Source organism: Oncorhynchus keta, chromosome 21 (genome assembly GCF_023373465.1).
Source record: "Oncorhynchus keta strain PuntledgeMale-10-30-2019 chromosome 21, Oket_V2, whole genome shotgun sequence".
In the NCBI taxonomy this organism is placed as follows: domain Eukaryota; kingdom Metazoa; phylum Chordata; class Actinopteri; order Salmoniformes; family Salmonidae; genus Oncorhynchus; species Oncorhynchus keta.
The window spans coordinates 55305745-55325306 of NC_068441.1; the positions used below are offsets into that span (position 1 = coordinate 55305745).

Consider the following 19562-nt stretch of genomic DNA (forward strand, 5'->3'; position numbering starts at 1 on the left):
TCTCCAGGTCTTGTCGGCCTCTCCAGGTCTTGTAGGTCTCTCCAGGTCTTGTAGGTCTCTCCAGGTCTTGTCGGTCTCTCCAGGACTTTGTCGGCCTCTCCGGGTCTTGTCGGCCTCTCCAGGTCTTGTCGGCCTCTCCAGGTCGGCCTCTCCAGGTCTTGTCGGCCTCTCCAGGTCGGCCTCTCCAGGTCATGTCGGCCTCTCCAGGTCTTGTTGGCCTCTCCAGGTCGTCCTCTCCAGGTCTTTGTCGGCCTCTCCAGGTCTTGTCGGCCTCTCCAGGTCTTGTCGGCCTCTCCAGGTCTTGTCGTCCTCTCCAGGTCTTGTCGGCCTCTCCAGGTCTTGTCGGCCTCTCCAGGTCTTTGTCGGCCTCTCCAGGTCGGCCTCTCCAGGTCTTGTCGGCCTCTCCAGGTCTTGTCGGTCTCTCCAGGTCGGCCTCTCCAGGTCTTTGTCGGCCTCTCCAGGTCGGCCTCTCCAGGTCTTGTCGGCCTCTCCAGGTCTTGTCGGCCTCTCCAGGTCGGCCTCTCCAGGTCTTGTCGGCCTCTCCAGGTCTTGTAGGTCTCTCCAGGTCGGCCTCTCCAGGTCTTTGTCGGCCTCTCCAGGTCGGCCTCTCCAGGTCTTGTCGGCCTCTCCAGGTCTTGTCGGCCTCTCCAGGTCTTGTAGGTCTCTCCAAGTCTTGTCGGCCTCTCCAGGACTTTGTCGGCCTCTCCAGGACTTGTCGGCCTCTCCAGGTCTTGTCGGCCTCTCCAGGTCTTGTCGGCCTCTCCAGGTCTTGTAGGTCTCTCCAGGTCTTGTAGGTCTCTCCAGGTCTTGTAGGTCTCTCCAGGTCTTGTCGGCCTCTCCAGGACTTTGTCGGCCTCTCCGGGTCTTGTCGGCCTCTCCAGGTCTTGTCGGTCTCTCCAGGTCTTGTAGGTCTCTCCAGGTCTTGTCGGCCTCTCCAGGTCTTTGTCGGCCTCTCCAGGACTTTGTCGGCCTCTCCAGGTCTTGTCGGCCTCTCCAGGACTTTGTCGGCCTCTCCAGGACTTTGTCGGCCTCTCCAGGTCTTGTCGGCCTCTCCAGGTCTTGTCGGCCTCTCCAGGTCTTGTCGGCCTCTCCAGGTCTTTTCGGCCTCTCCAGGTCTTGTCGGCCTCTCAAGGACTTTGTCGGCCTCTCCAGGTCTTGTAGGTCTCTCCAGGTCTTGTCGGCCTCTCCAGGACTTTGTAGGCCTCTCCAGGTCTTGTCAGCCTCTCCAGGTCTTGTCGGCCTCTCCAGGTCGGCCTCTCCAGGTCTTGTCGGCCTCTCCAGGTCTTGTAGGTCTCTCCAGGTCTTGTAGGTCTCTCCAGGTCTCGTCGCCCTCTCCAGGACTTTGTCGGCCTCTCCGGGTCTTGTCGGCCTCTCCAGGTCTTGTCGGCCTCTCCAGGTCGGCCTCTCCAGGTCTTGTCGGCCTCTCCAGGTCGGCCGCTCCAGGTCATGTCGGCCTCTCCAGGTCTTGTTGGCCTCTCCAGGTCTTGTCGGCCTCTCCAGGTCGTCCTCTCCAGGTCTTTGTCGGCCTCTCCAGGTCTTGTCGGCCTCTCCAGGTCTTGTCGGCCTCTCCAGGTCTTGTCGTCCTCTCCAGGTCTTGTCGGCCTCTCCAGGTCTTGTCGGCCTCTCCAGGTCTTTGTCGGCCTCTCCAGATCGGCCTCTCCAGGTCTTGTCGGCCTCTCCAGGTCTTGTAGGTCTCTCCAGGTCGGCCTCTCCAGGTCTTTGTCGGCCTCTCCAGGTCGGCCTCTCCAGGTCTTGTCGGCCTCTCCAGGTCTTGTCGGCCTCTCCAGGTCTTGTAGGTCTCTCCAGGTCGGCCTCTCCAGGTCTTTGTCGGCCTCTCCAGGTCGGCCTCTCCAGGTCTTGTCGGCCTCTCCAGGTCTTGTAGGTCTCTCCAAGTCTTGTCGGCCTCTCCAGGACTTTGTCGGCCTCTCCAGGACTTGTCGGCCTCTCCAAGTCTTGTCGGCCTCTCCAGGTCTTGTCGGCCTCTCCAGGTCTTGTCGGCCTCTCCAGGTCTTGTAGGTCTCTCCAGGTCTTGTAGGTCTCTCCAGGTCTTGTAGGTCTCTCCAGGACTTTGTCGGCCTCTCCGGGTCTTGTCGGCCTCTCCGGGTCTTGTCGGCCTCTCCGGGTCTTGTCGGCCTCTCCAGGTCTTGTCGGCCTCTCCAGGTCTTGTCGGCCTCTCCAGGTCTTGTCGGCCTCTCCAGGTCTTGTCGGCCTCTCCAGGTCTTGTCGGCCTCTCCAGGTCTTGTCGGCCTCTCCAGGTCGGCCTCTTCAGGTCTTGTCGGCCTCTCCAGGTCGGCCTCTTCAGGTCATGTCGGCCTCTCCAGGTCTTGTCGGCCTCTCCAGGTCTTGTAGGTCTCTCCAGGTCTTTGTCGGCCTCTCCAGGTCTTGTCGGCCTCTCCAGGTCTTGTCGGCCTCTCCAGGTCTTGTCGGCCTCTCCAGGTTTTTGTCGGCCTCTCCAGGTCGGCCTCTCCAGGTCTTGTCGGCCTCTCCAGGTCTTGTAGGTCTCTCCAGGTCGGCCTCTCCAGGTCTTTGTCGGCCTCTCCAGGTCGGCCTCTCCAGGTCTTGTCGGCCTCTCCAGGTCTTGTAGGTCTCTCCAGGTCGGCCTCTCCAGGTCTTTGTCGGCCTCTCCAGGTCGGCCTCTCCAGGTCTTGTCGGCCTCTCCAGGTCTTGTCGGCCTCTCCAGGTCGGCCTCTCCAGGTCTTGTCGGCCTCTCCAGGTCTTGTAGGTCTCTCCAGGTCGGCCTCTCCAGGTCTTTGTCGGCCTCTCCAGGTCGGCCTCTCCAGGTCGGCCTCTCCAGGTCGGCCTCTCCAGGTCTTGTCGGCCACTCCAGGTCGGCCTCTCCAGGTCTTGTCGGCCTCTCCAGGTCGGCCTCTCCAGGTCGGCCTCTCCAGGTCTTGTCGGCTTCTCCAGGTCTTTGTCGGCCTCTCCAGGTCTTTGTCGGCCTCTCCAGGTCGGCCTCTCCAGGTCTTGTCGGCCTCTCCAGGTCTTGTCGGCCTCTCCAGGTCGGCCTCTCCAGGTCGGCCTCTCCAGGTCGGCCTCTCCAGGTCGTCCTCTCCAGGTCTTTGTCGGCCTCTCCAGGTCTTTGTCGGCCTCTCCAGGTCGGCCTCTCCAGGTCTTTGTCGGCCTCTCCAGGTCTTGTCGGCCTCTCCAGGTCTTGTCGGCCTCTCCAGGTCGTCCTCTCCAGGTCTTGTAGGTCTCTCCGTATCTTGTCTGCCTCTCCAGGTCTTGTCGGCCTCTCCAGGTCTTGTCGGCCTCTCCAGGTCTTGTCGGCCTCTCCAGGTCGGCCTCTCCAGGTCTTGTCGGCCTCTCCAGGTCTTGCCTCTCCAGGTCGGCCTCTCCAGGTCGGCCTCTCCAGGTCTTGTCTGCCTCTCCAGGTCTTGTCGGCCTCTCCAGGTCTTGTCGGCCTCTCCAGGTCTTGTCGGCCTCTCCAGGTCTTGTCGGCCTCTCCAGGTCTTGTCGGCCTCTCCAGGTCTTGTAGGTCTCTCCGGATCTTGTCTGCCTCTCCAGGTCTCACACCCACTGTGAAATTTGGTGGAGGATCGGTGATGACCTGAGGGTGCTTCAGCACGGCTGGAATCGGGCAGATTTGTCCTTGTGAAGGACGTATGAATCAAGCAATGTACAAAAGGTTGTCCTGGAAGAAAACATGCTTCCTTCTGCTCTGACAATGTTCCCCAACTCTGAGGATTGTGTTTCTCCAGCAGGACAATGCGCCATGGCACACAGCCAGGTCAATCAAGGTGTGGATGGAGGACCACCAGATCAAGACCCTGTCATGGGACAATGCTCCATGCCACACAGCCTGGTCAATGTGGTGTGGATGGAGGACCACCAGATCAAGACCCTGTCATGGGACAATGCTCCATGCCACACAGCCAGGTCCATCAATGTGTGGCTGGAGGACCACCAGATCAAGACCCTGTCATGGGACAATGCTCCATGCCACACAGCCAGGTCAGTCAAGGTGTGGATGGAGGACCACCAGATCAAGACCCTGTCATGGGACAATGCTCCATGCCACACAGCCTGGTCAATCAAGGTGTGGATGGAGGACCACCAGATAAAGACCCTGTCATGGGACAATGCTCCATGCCACACAGCCTGGTCAATGTGGTGTGGATGGAGGACCACCAGATCAAGACCCTGTCATGGGACAATGCTCCATGCCACACAGCCAGGTCAGTCAAGGTGTGGATGGAGGACCACCAGATCAAGACCCTGTCATGGGACAATGCTCCATGCCACACAGCCAGGTCAGTCAAGGTGTGGATGGAGGACCACCAGATCAAGACCCTGTCATGGGACAATGCTCCGTGCCACACAGCCAGGTCCATCAATGTGTGGCTGGAGGACCACCAGATCAAGACCCTGTCATGGGACAATGCTCCATGCCACACAGCCAGGTCCATCAAGGTGTGGATGGAGGACCACCAGATCAAGACCCTGTCATAACCAGCCCAATCTCCAGACCTGAACCCGACTGAAAACCTCTGGAATGGGATCAAGAGGAAGATGAGTGGTCACAAGCCAACAAACAAAGCCGAGTTAGTTTACTTTTTTGCACCAGGAGTGGCATAAAGTCACCCAACATCAAGACTGGCAGAGAGCATGCCAAGACGCATGAAAGCTGGCATTGAAAATCAGGGTTATTCCACCAAATATTTTTTTCTGAACTCCTCCTAAGTTAAATAATTTGTATTGTGTTATTAAAATGAATATGAACTTTATTGTTATTTCTATCAGTTGTCATTTTCTGTAAATAAATGCCCTAAATTACAATATTTTTATTTGGAATTTGGGAGAAATGTTGTCAGTAGTTTATAGATTAAAACATAAATGTTAATTTTACCCAAACACATACCTATAAATAGTAAAAACCAGAGAAACTGCTCATTTTGCAGTGGTCTCTTAATTTTTTCCAGAGCTGTGTGTGTGTGTTCTAAGGTCGGAGAATCAGAGCAGGTGGTCAGTCCTGTTAGAATCAGAGCAGGTGGTCAGTCCTGTTAGAATCAGAGCAGGTGGTCAGTCCTGTTAGAATCAGAGCAGGTGGTCAGTCCTGTTAGAATCAGAGCAGGTGGTCAGTCCTGTTAGAATCAGAGCAGGTGGTCAGTCCTGTTAGAATCAGAGCAGGTGGTCAGTCCTGTTAGAATCAGAGCAGGTGGTCAGTCCTGTTAGAATCAGAGCAGGTGGTCAGTCCTGTTAGAATCAGAGCAGGTGGTCAGTCCTGTTAGAATCAGAGCAGGTGGTCAGTCCTGTTAGAATCAGAGCAGGTGGTCAGTCCTGTTAGAATCAGAGCAGGTGGTCAGTCCTGTTAGAATCAGAGCAGGTGGTCAGTCCTGTTAGAATCAGAGCAGGTGGTCAGTCCTGTTAGAATCAGAGCAGGTGGTCAGTCCTGTTAGAATCAGAGCAGGTGGTCAGTCCTGTTAGAATCAGAGCAGGTGGTCAGTCCTGTTAGAATCAGAGCAGGTGGTCAGTCCTGTTAGAATCAGAGCAGGTGGTCAGTCCTGTTAGAATCAGAGCAGGTGGTCAGTCCTGTTAGAATCAGAGCAGGTGGTCAGTCCTGTTAGAATCAGAGCAGGTGGTCAGTCCTGTTAGAATCAGAGCAGGTGGTCAGTCCTGTTAGAATCAGAGCAGGTGGTCAGTCCTGTATAGAATCAGAGCAGGTGGTCAGTCCTGTTAGAATCAGAGCAGGTGGTCAGTCCTGTTAGAATCAGAGCAGGTGGTCAGTCCTGTTAGAATCAGAGCAGGTGGTCAGTCCTGTTAGGGGTTAGAATCAGAGCAGGTGGTCAGTCCTGTTAGAATCAGAGCAGGTGGTCAGTCCTGTTAGAATCAGAGCAGGTGGTCAGTCCTGTTATAGAATCAGAGCAGGTGGTCAGTCCTGTTATAGAATCAGAGCAGGTGGTCAGTCCTGTTAGAATCAGAGCAGGTGGTCAGTCCTGTTAGAATCAGAGCAGGTGGTCAGTCCTGTTAGAATCAGAGCAGGTGGTCAGTCCTGTTAGAATCAGAGCAGGTGGTCAGTCCTGTTATAGAATCAGAGCAGGTGGTCAGTCCTGTTAGAATCAGAGCAGGTGGTCAGTCCTGTTAGAATCAGAGCAGGTGGTCAGTCCTGTTAGAATCAGAGCAGGTGGTCAGTCCTGTTAGAATCAGAGCAGGTGGTCAGTCCTGTTAGAATCAGAGCAGGTGGTCAGTCCTGTTAGAATCAGAGCAGGTGGTCAGTCCTGTTAGAATCAGAGCTGGTGGTCAGTCCAGTTCAAGTCCAGTTGAAGTGTTCAGCAGTCTGATGGAAAACTGTCACTAAGCCTGTTATTATCAGACCTCATAGGAGAGGAGAGACATTAGGAGCAGAAAACAATCGCTTGGATTTGGGTTTAGAACCACAGCAACCATACAGTCAGTTCTGTTCTGCCCCCACTACGCATCTATCCAAACCCAGCCATCATGAATGCCACACACACACACACACACACACACACACACACACACACACACACACACACACATAGACTAACCCTCCCTGTGTTGTTACACGGCCATTCAGTCTCTACCTAGTCATCAAGCTTAATCTCACTTCCCGTCTGCCAGAGAGACCAGAGGGGGGGGGTGTGTGTGTGTGTGTGTGTGGTGTGTGTGTGTGTGTGTGTGTGTGTGTGTGTGTGTGTGTGTGTGTGTGTGTGTAGACATTTGACATTGACATTTGAAGACAAAATTCTGTACTGATTTCTATTGGTTGTTTGGCTCGACAATGATTTCTATTGGTTCTCTGGTGTGACAGGGAATGCCACAAGATGCATTTTTTAATTTTTTAAATGATGCTCGGCCATGTTTAACACTATTTGGTAAATGACGCTCGGCCATTTTTAACACTAGTTGGTAAATGACGCTCGGCCATGTTTAACACTATTTGGTAAATGACGCTCGGCCATTTTTAACACTAGTTGGTAAATGACGCTCAGCCATGTTTAACACTACTTGGTAAATGACGCTCGGCCATGTTTAACACTATTTGGTAAATGACGCTCGGCCATGTTTAACACTAGTTGGTAAATGACACTCGGCCATTTTTAACACTAGTTGGTAAATGACGCTCGGCCATTTTTAACACTAGTTGGTAAATGACGCTCGGCCATGTTTAACACTAGTTGGTAAATGACGCTCTGCCATTTTTAACACTATTTGGTAAATGACGCTCGGCCATGTTTAACACTAGTTGGTAAATGACGCTCGGCCATGTTTAACACTAGTTGGTAAATGACGCTCAGCCATGTTTAACACTAGTTGGTAAATGACGCTCGGCCATGTTTAACACTAGTTGGTAAATGACGCTCGGCCATTTTTAACACTATTTGGTAAATGACGCTCAGCCATTTTTAACACTATTTGGTAAATGACGCTCAGCCATTTTTAACACTATTTGGTAAATGACGCTCGGCCATGTTTAACACTAGTTGGTAAATGACGCTCGGCCATGTTTAACACTATTTGGTAAATGACGCTCGGCCATGTTTAACACTATTTGGTAAATGACGCTCAGCCATTTTTAACACTATTTGGTAAATGACGCTCAGCCATTTTTAACACTATTTGGTAAATGACGCTCAGCCATTTTTAACACTATTTGGTAAATGACGCTCGGCCATTTTTAACACTAGTTGGTAAATGACGCTCGGCCATTTTTAACACTAGTTGGTAAATGACGCTCGGCCATTTTTAACACTAGTTGGTAAATGACGCTCGGCCATTTTTAACACTAGTTGGTAAATGACGCTCGGCCATTTTTAACACTAGTTGGTAAATGACGCTCGGCCATTTTTAACACTAGTTGGTAAATGACGCTCGGCCATTTTTAACACTAGTTGGTAAATGGCGCACGGCCGTTAGCAGTTCAAATATTAACTTCCACAGACCCAAAACAGCCAGCCAGGGAAGCAGCCAGGGAAGCAGCCAGGGTAGCAGCCAGGGTAGCAGCCATTTTTAACAGACAGTAAATGATCAGCCATTTTGAAGCACTAGGGTAAAGCAGCCAGGGAAGCAGCCAGAGTTGGAAGCAGCCAGTGAAGCAGGCAGGCCAAGCAGAAAGGGTAGCAGCCAGGGAAGCAGCCAAGACAGCAGCCAGGGAAGCAGCCAGTGAAGCAGCCAGTGAAGCAGCCAGTGAAGCAGCCAGTGAAGCAGCCAGGGAAGCAGCCAGTGAAGCAGCCAGGGAAGCAGCCAGGGAAGCAGCCAGTGAAGCAGCCAGGGAAGCAGCCAGTGAAGCAGCCAGTGAAGCAGCCAGTGAAGCAGCCAGGGAAGCAGCCAGTGAAGCAGCCAGTGAAGCAGCCAGGGAAGCAGCCAGTGAAGCAGCCAGTGAAGCAGCCAGTGAAGCAGCCAGGGAAGCAGACAGTGAAGCAGCCAGGGAAGCAGCCAGTGAAGCAGCCAGGGAAGCAGCCAGTGAAGCAGCCAGGGAAGCAGCCAGTGAAGCAGCCAGGGAAGCAGCCAGTGAAGCAGCCAGTGAAGCAGCCAGGAGAAGCAGCCAGTGAAGCAGACAGGAAGCAGCCAGTGAAGCAGCCAGTGAAGTAGCCAGTGAAGCAGCCGGGAAGCAGCCAGTGAAGCAGACAGGAAGCAGCCAGTGAAGCAGCCAGTGAAGCAGCCAGTGAAGCAGACAGGGAAGCAGACAGGGAAGCAGCCAGGGAAGCAGCCAGTGAAGCAGCCAGGGAAGCAGCCAGGGAAGCAGCCAGTGAAGCAGCCAGGGAAGCAGCCAGGGAAGCAGCCAGGGAAGCAGCCAGGGAAGCAGCCAGGGAAGCAGCCAGGGAAGCAGCCCGTGAAGCAGCCAGGGAAGCAGCCAGGGAAGCAGCCAGTGAAGCAGCTAGGGAAGCAGCCAGGGAAGCAGCCAGGGAAGCAGCCAGGGAAGCAGCAAGTGAAGCAGCCAGGGAAGCAGCCAGGGAAGCAGCCAGTGCACTGGACATGCAGATATTTAACCTGCTATAAAGGTACCGGCAACTGGCCAATCCAACTCTGTTACACTGGTATTATTACAGAGTCGATCATTACAGAGTTGTACAGTTCAACACTTAACATGTTATTACATAGTCAACATTTGAATAATAACAAATCCATCAAACCTCAGACTTGCTTTAGCCTAAATTAGATAAGGCATTCCACATATATGTTTTCCATTGTAGATATAGATACAGTGCATTGGGAAAGTATTCAGACCCCGGAACTTTTTCCACATTACAGCCTTATTGTAAAATGGATTTAAAAAAGAATTCCCTCATCAATCTACAAACAATAACCCAAAATGACCAAGCGAAAACAGGTCTTTAGAAATTTTAGCACATTTACTACAAATAAAAACTTTACTCAATACTATGTTGAAGCACCTTTTGCAGCAATTACAGTCTCGAGTTTTCTTGGTATGACGCTACAAGCTTGGCACACCTGTATTTGGCGAGTTTCTCCCATTCTTCTCTGCAGATCCTCTCAAGTCGCTCTGGATAAGAGCGTCTGCTAAATGACTTAAATGTAATGTAAATGTTGTATGGGGAGCCTCACTGCACAGCTATTTTCAGGTCTCTCCAGAGATGTTCGATTGGGTTAAAGTCCGGGCTCTGGCTGGGCCACTCAAGGACATTCAGAGACTAGCCCCAAAGCCACTCCTGTGTTGTCTTGGCTGTGTGCTTAGGGTCGTTGTCCTGTTGGAAGGTGAACCTTCGCCCCAGTCTGAGGTCCTAAGCGCTCTGGAGCGGGTTTTAATCAAGTGCCTCTCTGTACTTTGCTCCGTTTATCTTTCCCTCGATCCTGACTAGTCTCCCAGTCCCTGCCGCTGAATAACATCCCAACAGCATGATGCTACCACCGCCATGCTTCACAGCATTTCATTTTATTTAACCTTCATTTAACTAGGCAAGTCAGTCAATGACGGCCTACTGGGGAACAGTGGGTTAACTGCCTTGTTCAGGGGCATAAGGACAGATGTTTACCTTGTCAGCTTGGGGATTCGATCTTGCAACCTTTCGGTTACTAGTCCAAAGCTCTAACCACTAGGGAACCTGCTGTGCCATGCTTCACCGCAGGCACCGCATGATGCTTCCACCACCATGCTTCACCGTAGGGATGGTATTGGCCCGGTGATGAGTGGTGTCTGGTTTCCTCCAGAAGTGACGTTGCCACCACCATGCTTCACCGTAGGGATGGTATTGGCCAGGTGATGAGTGGTGTCTGGTTTCCTCCAGACGTGATGCTGCCACCACCATGCTTCATCGTAGGGATGGTATTGGCCAGGTGATGAGTGGTGTCTGGTTTCCTCCAGACGTGACGCTGCCACCACCATGCTTCACCGTAGGGATGGTATTGGCCAGGTGATGAGTGGTGTCTGGTTTCCTCCAGACGTGACGCTGCCACCACCATGCTTCATCGTAGGGATGGTATTGGCCAGGTAATGAGTGGTGTCTGGTTTCCTCCAGACGTGATGCTGCCACCACCATGCTTCACCGTAGGGATGGTATTGGCCAGGTGATGAGTGGTGTCTGGTTTCCTCCAGACGTGATGCTGCCACCACCATGCTTCATCGTAGGGATGGTATTGGCCAGGTGATGAGTGGTGTCTGGTTTCCTCCAGACGTGATGCTGCCACCACCATGCTTCATCGTAGGGATGGTATTGGCCAGGTGATGAGTGGTGTCTGGTTTCCTCCAGACGTGATGCTGCCACCACCATGCTTCACCGTAGGGATGGTATTGGCCAGGTGATGAGTGGTGTCTGGTTTCCTCCAGACGTGATGCTGCCACCACCATGCTTCACCGTAGGGATGGTATTGGCCAGGTGATGAGTGGTGTCTGGTTTCCTCCAGGCGTGAAGCATGGAGGAAATGCTGGTTCCATCAGACCAAAGCATCTTGTTTCTCGTGGTCTGAAAGTCTTTAGGTGCCTTTTGGCAAAATCCAAGCAGGCGGTCAGGTGCCTTTTACTGAGGAGTGGCTTCCGTCTGGCCACTCTACCATAAAGACCTGATTGGTGGAGTGCTGCTGAGATGGTTGTCCTTCTGGACGGTTCTCCCATCTCCACAGAGGAACTCTGGAGCTCTGTCAGAGTGACCATTGGATTCTTTGTCACCTCCCTGACCAAGGCCCTTCTCCCCCGATTGCTCAGTTTGGCCCGGGCGGCGAGCTCCAAGAAGAGTCTTGGTGGTTCCAAACTTCTTTCATTTAAGCATGATGGAGGCCACTGTGTTCTTGGGAACCTTCAATGCTGCAGAAAGGTTTTGGTACCTTTCCCCAGATCTGTGCCTTCGACACAATCCTGTCTTGGAGCTCTCTTGGCAAATTCCTTCGACCACATGGCTTGGTTTTTGCTCTGACATGCGCTGTCAACTGTAGGACCTTATATAGACAGGTGTGTGCCTTTCCAAATCATGTTAAATCAATTGAATTTACCACAGGTGGACTCCAATCAAGTTGTAGAAGCATCTCAAGGATGATCAATGGAAACAGGATGCACCTGAGCTCAATTCTCAGAGCAAAGGGTCTGAAATCTTATGGAAAGGTATTTCTGTGATTTTAGCCTAGTAGTTAGAGCGTTGGACTAGTAACCGGAACGTTGCGAGTTCAAACCCCCGAGCTGACAAGGTACACATCTGTCGTTCTGCCCCTGAACAGGCAGTTAACCCACTGTTCCCAGGCCGTCATTGAAAATAATAATATGTTCTTAACTGACTTGCCTGGTTAAACAAAGGTAAAAAATTATAAATTTGCTCAAATTTCTACAGACCTGTTTTCACTTTGTCATTATGGGGTATTACGTGTAGATTGATGAGGGAAAACATTTTAAAACATTTTAGAATAAGGCTGTAATGTAGAAAAAGTCAAGGGGTCTGAATACTTTCCGAAGACACAGTTTATTTCCATGATTCGATTTTGTTCTCATCCCGATAGAAGTTGCTGGTTGGTCATCTGAATGACTCGTGAAAAGAAAACTAGAGGAAATCGAGAGAAGATGGAAGCTTGTAAAGCGAGGTTGAGAGGGAGAAGAGGTAGAGGTAGAGGGGTAGAGAGGTAGAGAGAGAGGTAGAGAGAGAGAGAGAGAGAGAGAGGGAAGTAGAGAGAGAGAGAGAGAGAGGGAAGTAGAGAGAGAGAGAGAGAGAAGAAGGTCGAGAGAGAGGTAGAGAGAGAGGTAAAGAGAGATAGAGAGAGAGAGAAGTAGAGAGAGAAAGAGAGGTAGAGCACGAGAGAGGGGTAGAGAGGTAGAGAGAAGAAGTAGAGAGAGGTAGAGAGAGAGAGAGAGGTAGAGGAAGAGAGAGAGGTAGAGAAAGAGAGAGAGAGAGAGAGGTAGAGAGAGAAGGGGGTAGAGAGAGGTAGAGAGAGAGAGAGAAGCTCGTGGTGTTGCTGAGGCAACAAGCTTCAACATGCAGGATTAACTAATGTTGGGAAGAGGACTTATTCTAGCTCAGCATCAACACAGCTGCACACACACATTCCGACAGACACAGACACACACACACGCACACACACTCAGACAGATACATACACACACACACACACACACACTCAGACATACACACACACACACACACTCAGACATATACATACACACACACACACACACACACACAGACACACACACACACACACACACACACACACACACACACACACACACACACACACACACACACACACACACACACACACACACACACACACACACACACACACACACACACACACACACACACACACACACACACACACACACACACACACACACACACATACACACACACACACACACAAACACACACACACACACACACACACACACACACACACACACACACACACACACACACACACACACACACACACTCAGACACACACACACACACACTCAGACACACACTCAGACACACACACACACGCACACGCACTCAGACACACACACTCACTCAGACACACACACACACACTCAGAAACACACACACACACAAACACACACACACACACACACTCAGACACACACACACACACACACACACTCAGACACACTCAAACACACGCAGACAGGCGCAGGCACACACATACAGTTTAGCACTCCAGGTCACACTCCTGATGAATCACCTGGTGTGGAAAAACCAACAGTGGAAAATTTCCTGGGGCCCAGAAGGAACTCTGAATGGCACTGGGCTGGCAGACACACACAGCCATCAAAACCCACGCACTGCACACACACACACACACACACACACACACACACACACACACACACACACACACACACACACACACACACACACACACACACACACACACACACACACACACACACACACACACACACACACACACACACACACACACACACACACACACACACACACACACAGAACACACACACACACAAAGAACTGAATGAATGGAAAGTAGTCCCTCATCACTATCTTCTGATCATAGTTGATGAACCTATAATCCAGATTAACCAGGAACCAAAATGAACCTATAATCCAGATTAACCAGGAACCAAAATGAACCTATAATCCAGATTAACCAGGAACCAAGATGAACCTATAATCCAGATTAACCAGGAACCAAAATTAACCTATAATCCAGATTAACCAGGAACCAAAATGAAGCTATAATCCAGATTAACCAGGAAATAAGGTGACAGGGTTCACCATCAATACTATCAGAGGCCAAACCTGAGAGGGAGAGAGAGAGAGGGAGAGAAGGGGAGAGAGAGAGAGAGAGAGAGAGAGAGTGTGTAAGAGAGAGAGACACAGGAGAGAGAGGGGGGGTGGAGAGAGGGTGGGATGGATGGATGGATGAGAGAGAGAGGGTGAAGGAGAGAGAGAGGGAGAGATGGATGGAGAGGGAGGGAGGGAGAGATGGATGGAGAGGGAGGGATGGATGGAGAGGGAGGGATGGATGGAGAGGGAGGGAGGGAGAGATGGATGGAGAGGGAGGGATGGAGCATTGGGCCAGTAAATGAAAGGTTGCTGGTACGAATCCCTGGCAAGGTGGAAAAATCTGTCGTTCTTGAGCAAGGCAGTTAACACCCATACACAGCTGCTCCCCGGGTGCCGTGGACGTTGTTTAAGGCAGTCCCCCGCACCTCCATGATACAAAGGGGTTGGGTTAAATTAGGAAGACATTTCGGTTAAATGCATTCAGTTGTGCAACTGCATCCATCCCCTTATTTTACTGGATACAGAGAGATAAAAACGGTTAATCTGACTCCGGTGATGTATCCCTTTAAGGACAGTATCCCTTTTAAGGACAGTATCCCTTTTAAGGACAGTATCCCTTTAAGGACAGTATCCCTTTAAGGACAGTATCCCTTTTAAGGACAGTATCCCTTTTAAGGACAGTATCCCTTTAAGGACAGTATCCCTTTTAAGGACAGTATCCCTTTAAGGACAGTATCCCTTTTAAGGACAGTATCCCTTTAAGGACAGTATCCCTTTTAAGGACAGTATCCCTTTAAGGACAGTATCCCTTTTAAGGACAGTATCCCTTTAAGGACAGTATCCCTTTAAGGACAGTATCCCTTTAAGGACAGTATCCCTTTAAGGACAGTATCCCTTTAAGGACAGTATCCCTTTAAGGACAGTATCCCTTTAAGGACAGTATCCCTTTAAGGACAGTATCCCTTTAAGGACAGTATCCCTTTAAGGACCGTATCCCTTTTAAGGACAGTATCCCTTTTAAGGACAGTATCCCTTTAAGGACAGTATCCCTTTTAAGGACAGTATCCCTTTAAGGACAGTATCCCTTTAAGGACAGTATCCCTTTTAAGGACAGTATCCCTTTAAGGACAGTATCCCTTTAAGGACAGTATCCCTTTAAGGACAGTATCCCTTTAAGGACCGTATCCCTTTAAGGACCGTATCCCTTTAAGGACCGTATCCCTTTAAGGACCGTATCCCTTTAAGGACCGTATCCCTTTAAGGACCGTATCCCTTCAAGGACCGTATCCCTTTAAGGACAGTATCCCTTTAAGGACAGTATCCCTTTAAGGACAGTATCCCTTTAAGGACAGTATCCCTTTAAGGACAGTATCCCCTTTAAGGACAGTATCCCTTTAAGGACAGTATCCCTTTAAGGACAGTATCCCCTTTAAGGACAGTATCCCCTTTAAGGACCGTATCCCTTTAAGGACCGTATCCCTTTAAGGACCGTATCCCTTCAAGGACCGTATCCCTTAAGGACCGTATCCCTTTAAGGACAGTATCCCTTTAAGGACAGTATCCCTTTAAGGACAGTATCCCTTTAAGGACAGTATCCCTTTAAGGACAGTATCCCTTTAAGGACAGTATCCCTTTAAGGACAGTATCCCTTTAAGGACAGTATCCCTTTAAGGACAGTATCCCTTTAAGGACAGTATCCCTTTAAGGACAGTATCCCTTTAAGGACAGTATCCCTTTAAGGACAGTATCCCTTTAAGGCCATTACCAGTGAAGCAGCATCCAACAGTTGGAAAGACAGCACCATGCAACATAGAAAAGGCCTCGCTGCTTGATATAGGCCTACTTTTCCAATCTGAATGAGGATAATAAAAACAATACACAATACATGTTTGCGAGTGAAAAACTAAAAAGCGGCATTCCCTACGTAAGGATGGCCTTCACTTCAGCAGCGATGAATTCATCAACTTCTTCGACGAAAAGATCATGATCATTAGAAGACAAAATGACTGACTCATGAATCTGCATATTTCTCCCAAATTCAGTTGTCCAGACAGAACTGCAAGGACCTCGGATCAATCAATCAATCAATTAAGTGTTTTAATCCTGTATCTCTCGGCACATTCACAAAAATATTCATGGCCTCTAAACCTTCCATCTGTCTAGTGGACCCTATTCCAACTAAACTACTGAAAGAGCTGTTTCCTGTGCTTGGCCCTCCTATGTTGAACATAATAAACGTCTCTCTATCCACCGGATGTGTACCAAACTCACTAAAAGTGGCAGTAATAACGCCTCTCTTGAAAAAGCCAAACCTTGACCCATCAGAAAAAACTATTGGCCTCTATCAAATCTCTGATTCCTCTCTATTTAAAAAAAATAAAGAAGCTTCCTGAAGAAATAACGTGTACGAAACACTTCAGTCTGGTTTTAGACCCCATCATAGCACTGAGACTGCACTTGTGAAGGTGGTAAATTACCTTTTAATGGTGTCAGACAAGGCTCTGTGCCTGTCCTCACGCTCCTAGACATTTTTACCGCCTTCATCACAATATTCTTTTGGAGATTGGAAAACTTAATTGGACTACACAGACAAGTTCTTGCTGGTTTAGAAATAAATAAAAACCCTGGAATGAGTAGGTGTGTCCAAACTTTTGACTGGAACTTTCTTAATTAATATGATTAATATTATGGTGTTTCTATTCCAAGAAAAATGAAAAACTCTTTGGGTTTCCTTTAAGATGGAAAATATGGCGCTGTACAACGTGACGGTGGGCAGTACCGTATTGGGCTATTTAGCTAAAGAATCCCTGTGCCGTGCGGGCACGCGCGGGAGACCGAGGTTCAATTGCCCGACGGGGAGGAAGGAGTAGGCTGTCCTTGAAAATAAGAATTTGTTCTTAACCTCTAGCGTCAAGCAATCCCGTATCCGGGAGCGTAATTATAGCCTCAAGCTCATTACCATAACGCAACGTTAACTATTCATGAAAATCGCAAATGAAATGAAATAAATATATTGGCTCACAAGCTTAGCCTTTTGTTAACAACACTGTCATCTCAGATTTTCAAAATATGCTTTTCAACCATAGCTACACAAGCATTTGTGTAAGAGTATTGATAGCTAGCATAGCATTAAGCAGGCAACATTTTCACAAAAACAAGAAAAGCATTCAAATGAAAGAATTTACCTTTGAAGAACTTCGGATGTTTTCAATGAGGAGACTCTCAGTAAATGTTCAGTTTTTCCAAAAAGATTACTTGTGTGCGAGAAATCGCTCCGTTTTGTTCATCACGTTTGGCTAAGAAAAAAATCTGAAAATGCAGTCTCTACAACGCCGTCTCCATAATATCGACAGAAACATGGCAAAAGTTGTTTAGAATCAATCCTCAAGGTGTTTTTCACATATCTATTCGATGATAAATCATTCGTGGCAGCTGTGTTTCTCCTCAAAGCAAACGAAAAATACACGCCGCTGGAGATTACGCTATAATTGCAACGGAGGACACCAAGCGGCCACCTGGTAGATGTAGTCTCTTAAGGTCAATCTTCCAATGATTTGCCTACAAATACGTCACAATGCTGTCGACACCTTGGGGAAACGACAGAACGTCTAAGCTCATTCGTGACCCATACACAGCCATATAAGGAGACATTGGAACACAGCGCATTCAAAATCTGGGACACTTCCTGTATGAAATTTCATCTTGGTTTCGCCTGTAGCATTAGTTCTGTGGCACTCACAGACAATATCTTTGCAGTTTTGGAAACGTCAGAGTGTTTTCTTTCCAAAGCTGTCAATTATATGCATAGTCGAGCATCTTTTCGTGACAAAATATCTTGTTTAAAACGGGAACGTTTTTTTATCCATAAATTAAAAGAGCGCCCCCTATATCCAAGAAGTTGACTGACTTGCCTAGTTAAATTAAGGTAACACTGAGAGCATAACATTTCTACACCCTAATTTTCTAATTCTAGTCTAACCAATACCCAGAGATTCAGTGAAAATTTAAATCGCATTGATTTATCAAGACCAGTCCCCCATGCTCGTCTCAGAGCCGTGTGAAACGGTGCTGAAATGGTTGACCACAGCGGGTAAGGCTATTGCTTCAAATCCAATTGCTTCTAACTTCAAAATGATCTTTAAATAAATAAGACTTACACCACTTTTAACAGAACATTACTCAACACTAGTGAGACTCATGTCACCTACGGTAGTCCTACAATATATGACGTGACTCTCCGCCAATAATTACATAGAGAGGATTGGAGGATATTTCTGTAATTCAGTTATATTTATTCCCATAGTAATACATTATGGATCCATAACTAAATTACCACTGGGCTATTTAGCCAAAGTATCAACATACAGAGAGGCGTTGGTAAAGGTCAATTGTCCTGCTAACAGCCCATAATGGACTATTATAATACTGTACATGTTGTCCAGGTCAGGATAACCAGAACATTTCTTTATTAAAGACTATGTTGCTGTCTGTAGGTGCCAGGGCTATATGACTGAGTCACTCAGCTGTATGTAGGTGCCAGGGCTATATGACTGAGTCACTCAGCTGTATGTAGGTGCCAGGGCTATATGACTGAGTCACTCAGCTGTATGTAGGTGCCCGGGCTATATGACTGAGTCACTCAGCTGTATGTAGGTGCCCGGGCTATATGACTGAGTCACTCAGCTGTATGTAGGTGCCCGGGCTATATGACTGAGTCACTCAGCTGTATGTAGGTGCCGGGGCTATATGACTGAGTCACTCAGCTGTATGTAGGTGCCCGGGCTATATGACTGAGTCACTCAGCTGTATGCCCGGGTTGGTGTCACTCAGCTGTATGTAGGTGCTATATGACTGAGTCACTCAGCTGTATGTTGGTGCCCGGGCTATATGACTGAGTCACTCAGCTGTATGAGGTGCAGGGCTATATCTGAGTCACTCAGCTGTATGTATAATACTGAGTCACTCAGCTGTATGTATTTTGAGTCACTCAGCTGTATTATTTCTGAGTCTTCGGGCAATAAAAAAAAAAAAATGTAGGTGCCCGGGCTAATGACTGAGTCACTCAGCTGTATGTTGGTGCCCGGGTTATCTGAATAAAGGCGGGCAAAACATTTATTTCTGTTTTTTTAGGTGCCGGGATGAAGTCACTCAGCTGTATGAATGCTATATGACTGTGTTTGAAGGGCTATATGACTGAGCCATTTTCATCGATATTTTGGAGATTATTTGATTCCAAAAAAAAAAAAAACGAAAGAGAAATTGTTATCTGAATAAAGGCCAAAACATTTATTTCTGTTTTTAGAGAGAAACGCGAATGTGTGTGTTTGAAAGAGTATTTTCATCATTATTTGATTAACGAAAGCATAAAGATGCTGATGAAGAAATACAGAACTGTTTACATTTGGATAATCAAAGCATTAAAAGCATTTTGAAGATATAAGCCACCTGCATTTGTTAATTAGGCTACTGTGCAGTCTGACAAGAAAACATAGCCTACAATACATACTGTAGTAAACATGGGAAAGTGCCTAATTCCTTACATAAGGGAGAGCAGGCCCATGCCCAGACTTTATGGGTGACCTCAAGTACTCATTAACTCTGTCTTTAATGCTTTTTTGGGTTGCATCAGTCACGGACAGAAACTTCTGAGACACAGTATTTTTTAACAGAGATTACTCCAGTGCTAGCCTCTCTACACTGGCTTCCTGTTAAGGCTAGGGCTGATTTCAAGGTTTTACTGCTAACCTACAAAGCATTACATGGACTTGCTCCTACCGACAGTATCGCTCCGATGTGGTTCTGCCGTACATACCTACACTCACGCTACGATCACAAGGAGCAGGCCTCCATATTTTTCCTCATTTCTAAGCAAACAGCTGGAGGAAGGGCTTTCTCACATTTTTTAAGGAATGG

General features: G+C 48.8%; 1 protein-coding gene and 2 long non-coding RNA genes across 5 annotated transcripts in view; 2 read left to right on the forward strand and 1 right to left on the reverse strand.

Annotated features, from left to right (window-relative positions):
- Positions 1–19562, reverse strand: part of poc1a (POC1 centriolar protein A) — a 108255-nt gene that overhangs the window by 28315 nt on the left and 60378 nt on the right. The gene's annotated exons all lie outside the window — the stretch shown is intronic.
- LOC127910457 (uncharacterized) lies at positions 261–3186 on the forward strand. The gene is made up of 4 exons (XR_008074955.1): positions 261–284; positions 376–427; positions 2341–2359; positions 3110–3186. It is a non-coding gene; the product is annotated as an uncharacterized LOC127910457 (long non-coding RNA).
- Positions 515–1616, forward strand: LOC127910456 (uncharacterized). Of its 2 annotated transcripts, none has more exons than XR_008074953.1 (4): positions 515–565; positions 1211–1229; positions 1282–1319; positions 1554–1616. It is a non-coding gene; the product is annotated as an uncharacterized LOC127910456 (long non-coding RNA). The 2 variants fall into 2 exon arrangements; XR_008074954.1 differs by lacking the exon at positions 515–565 and adding an exon at positions 738–785.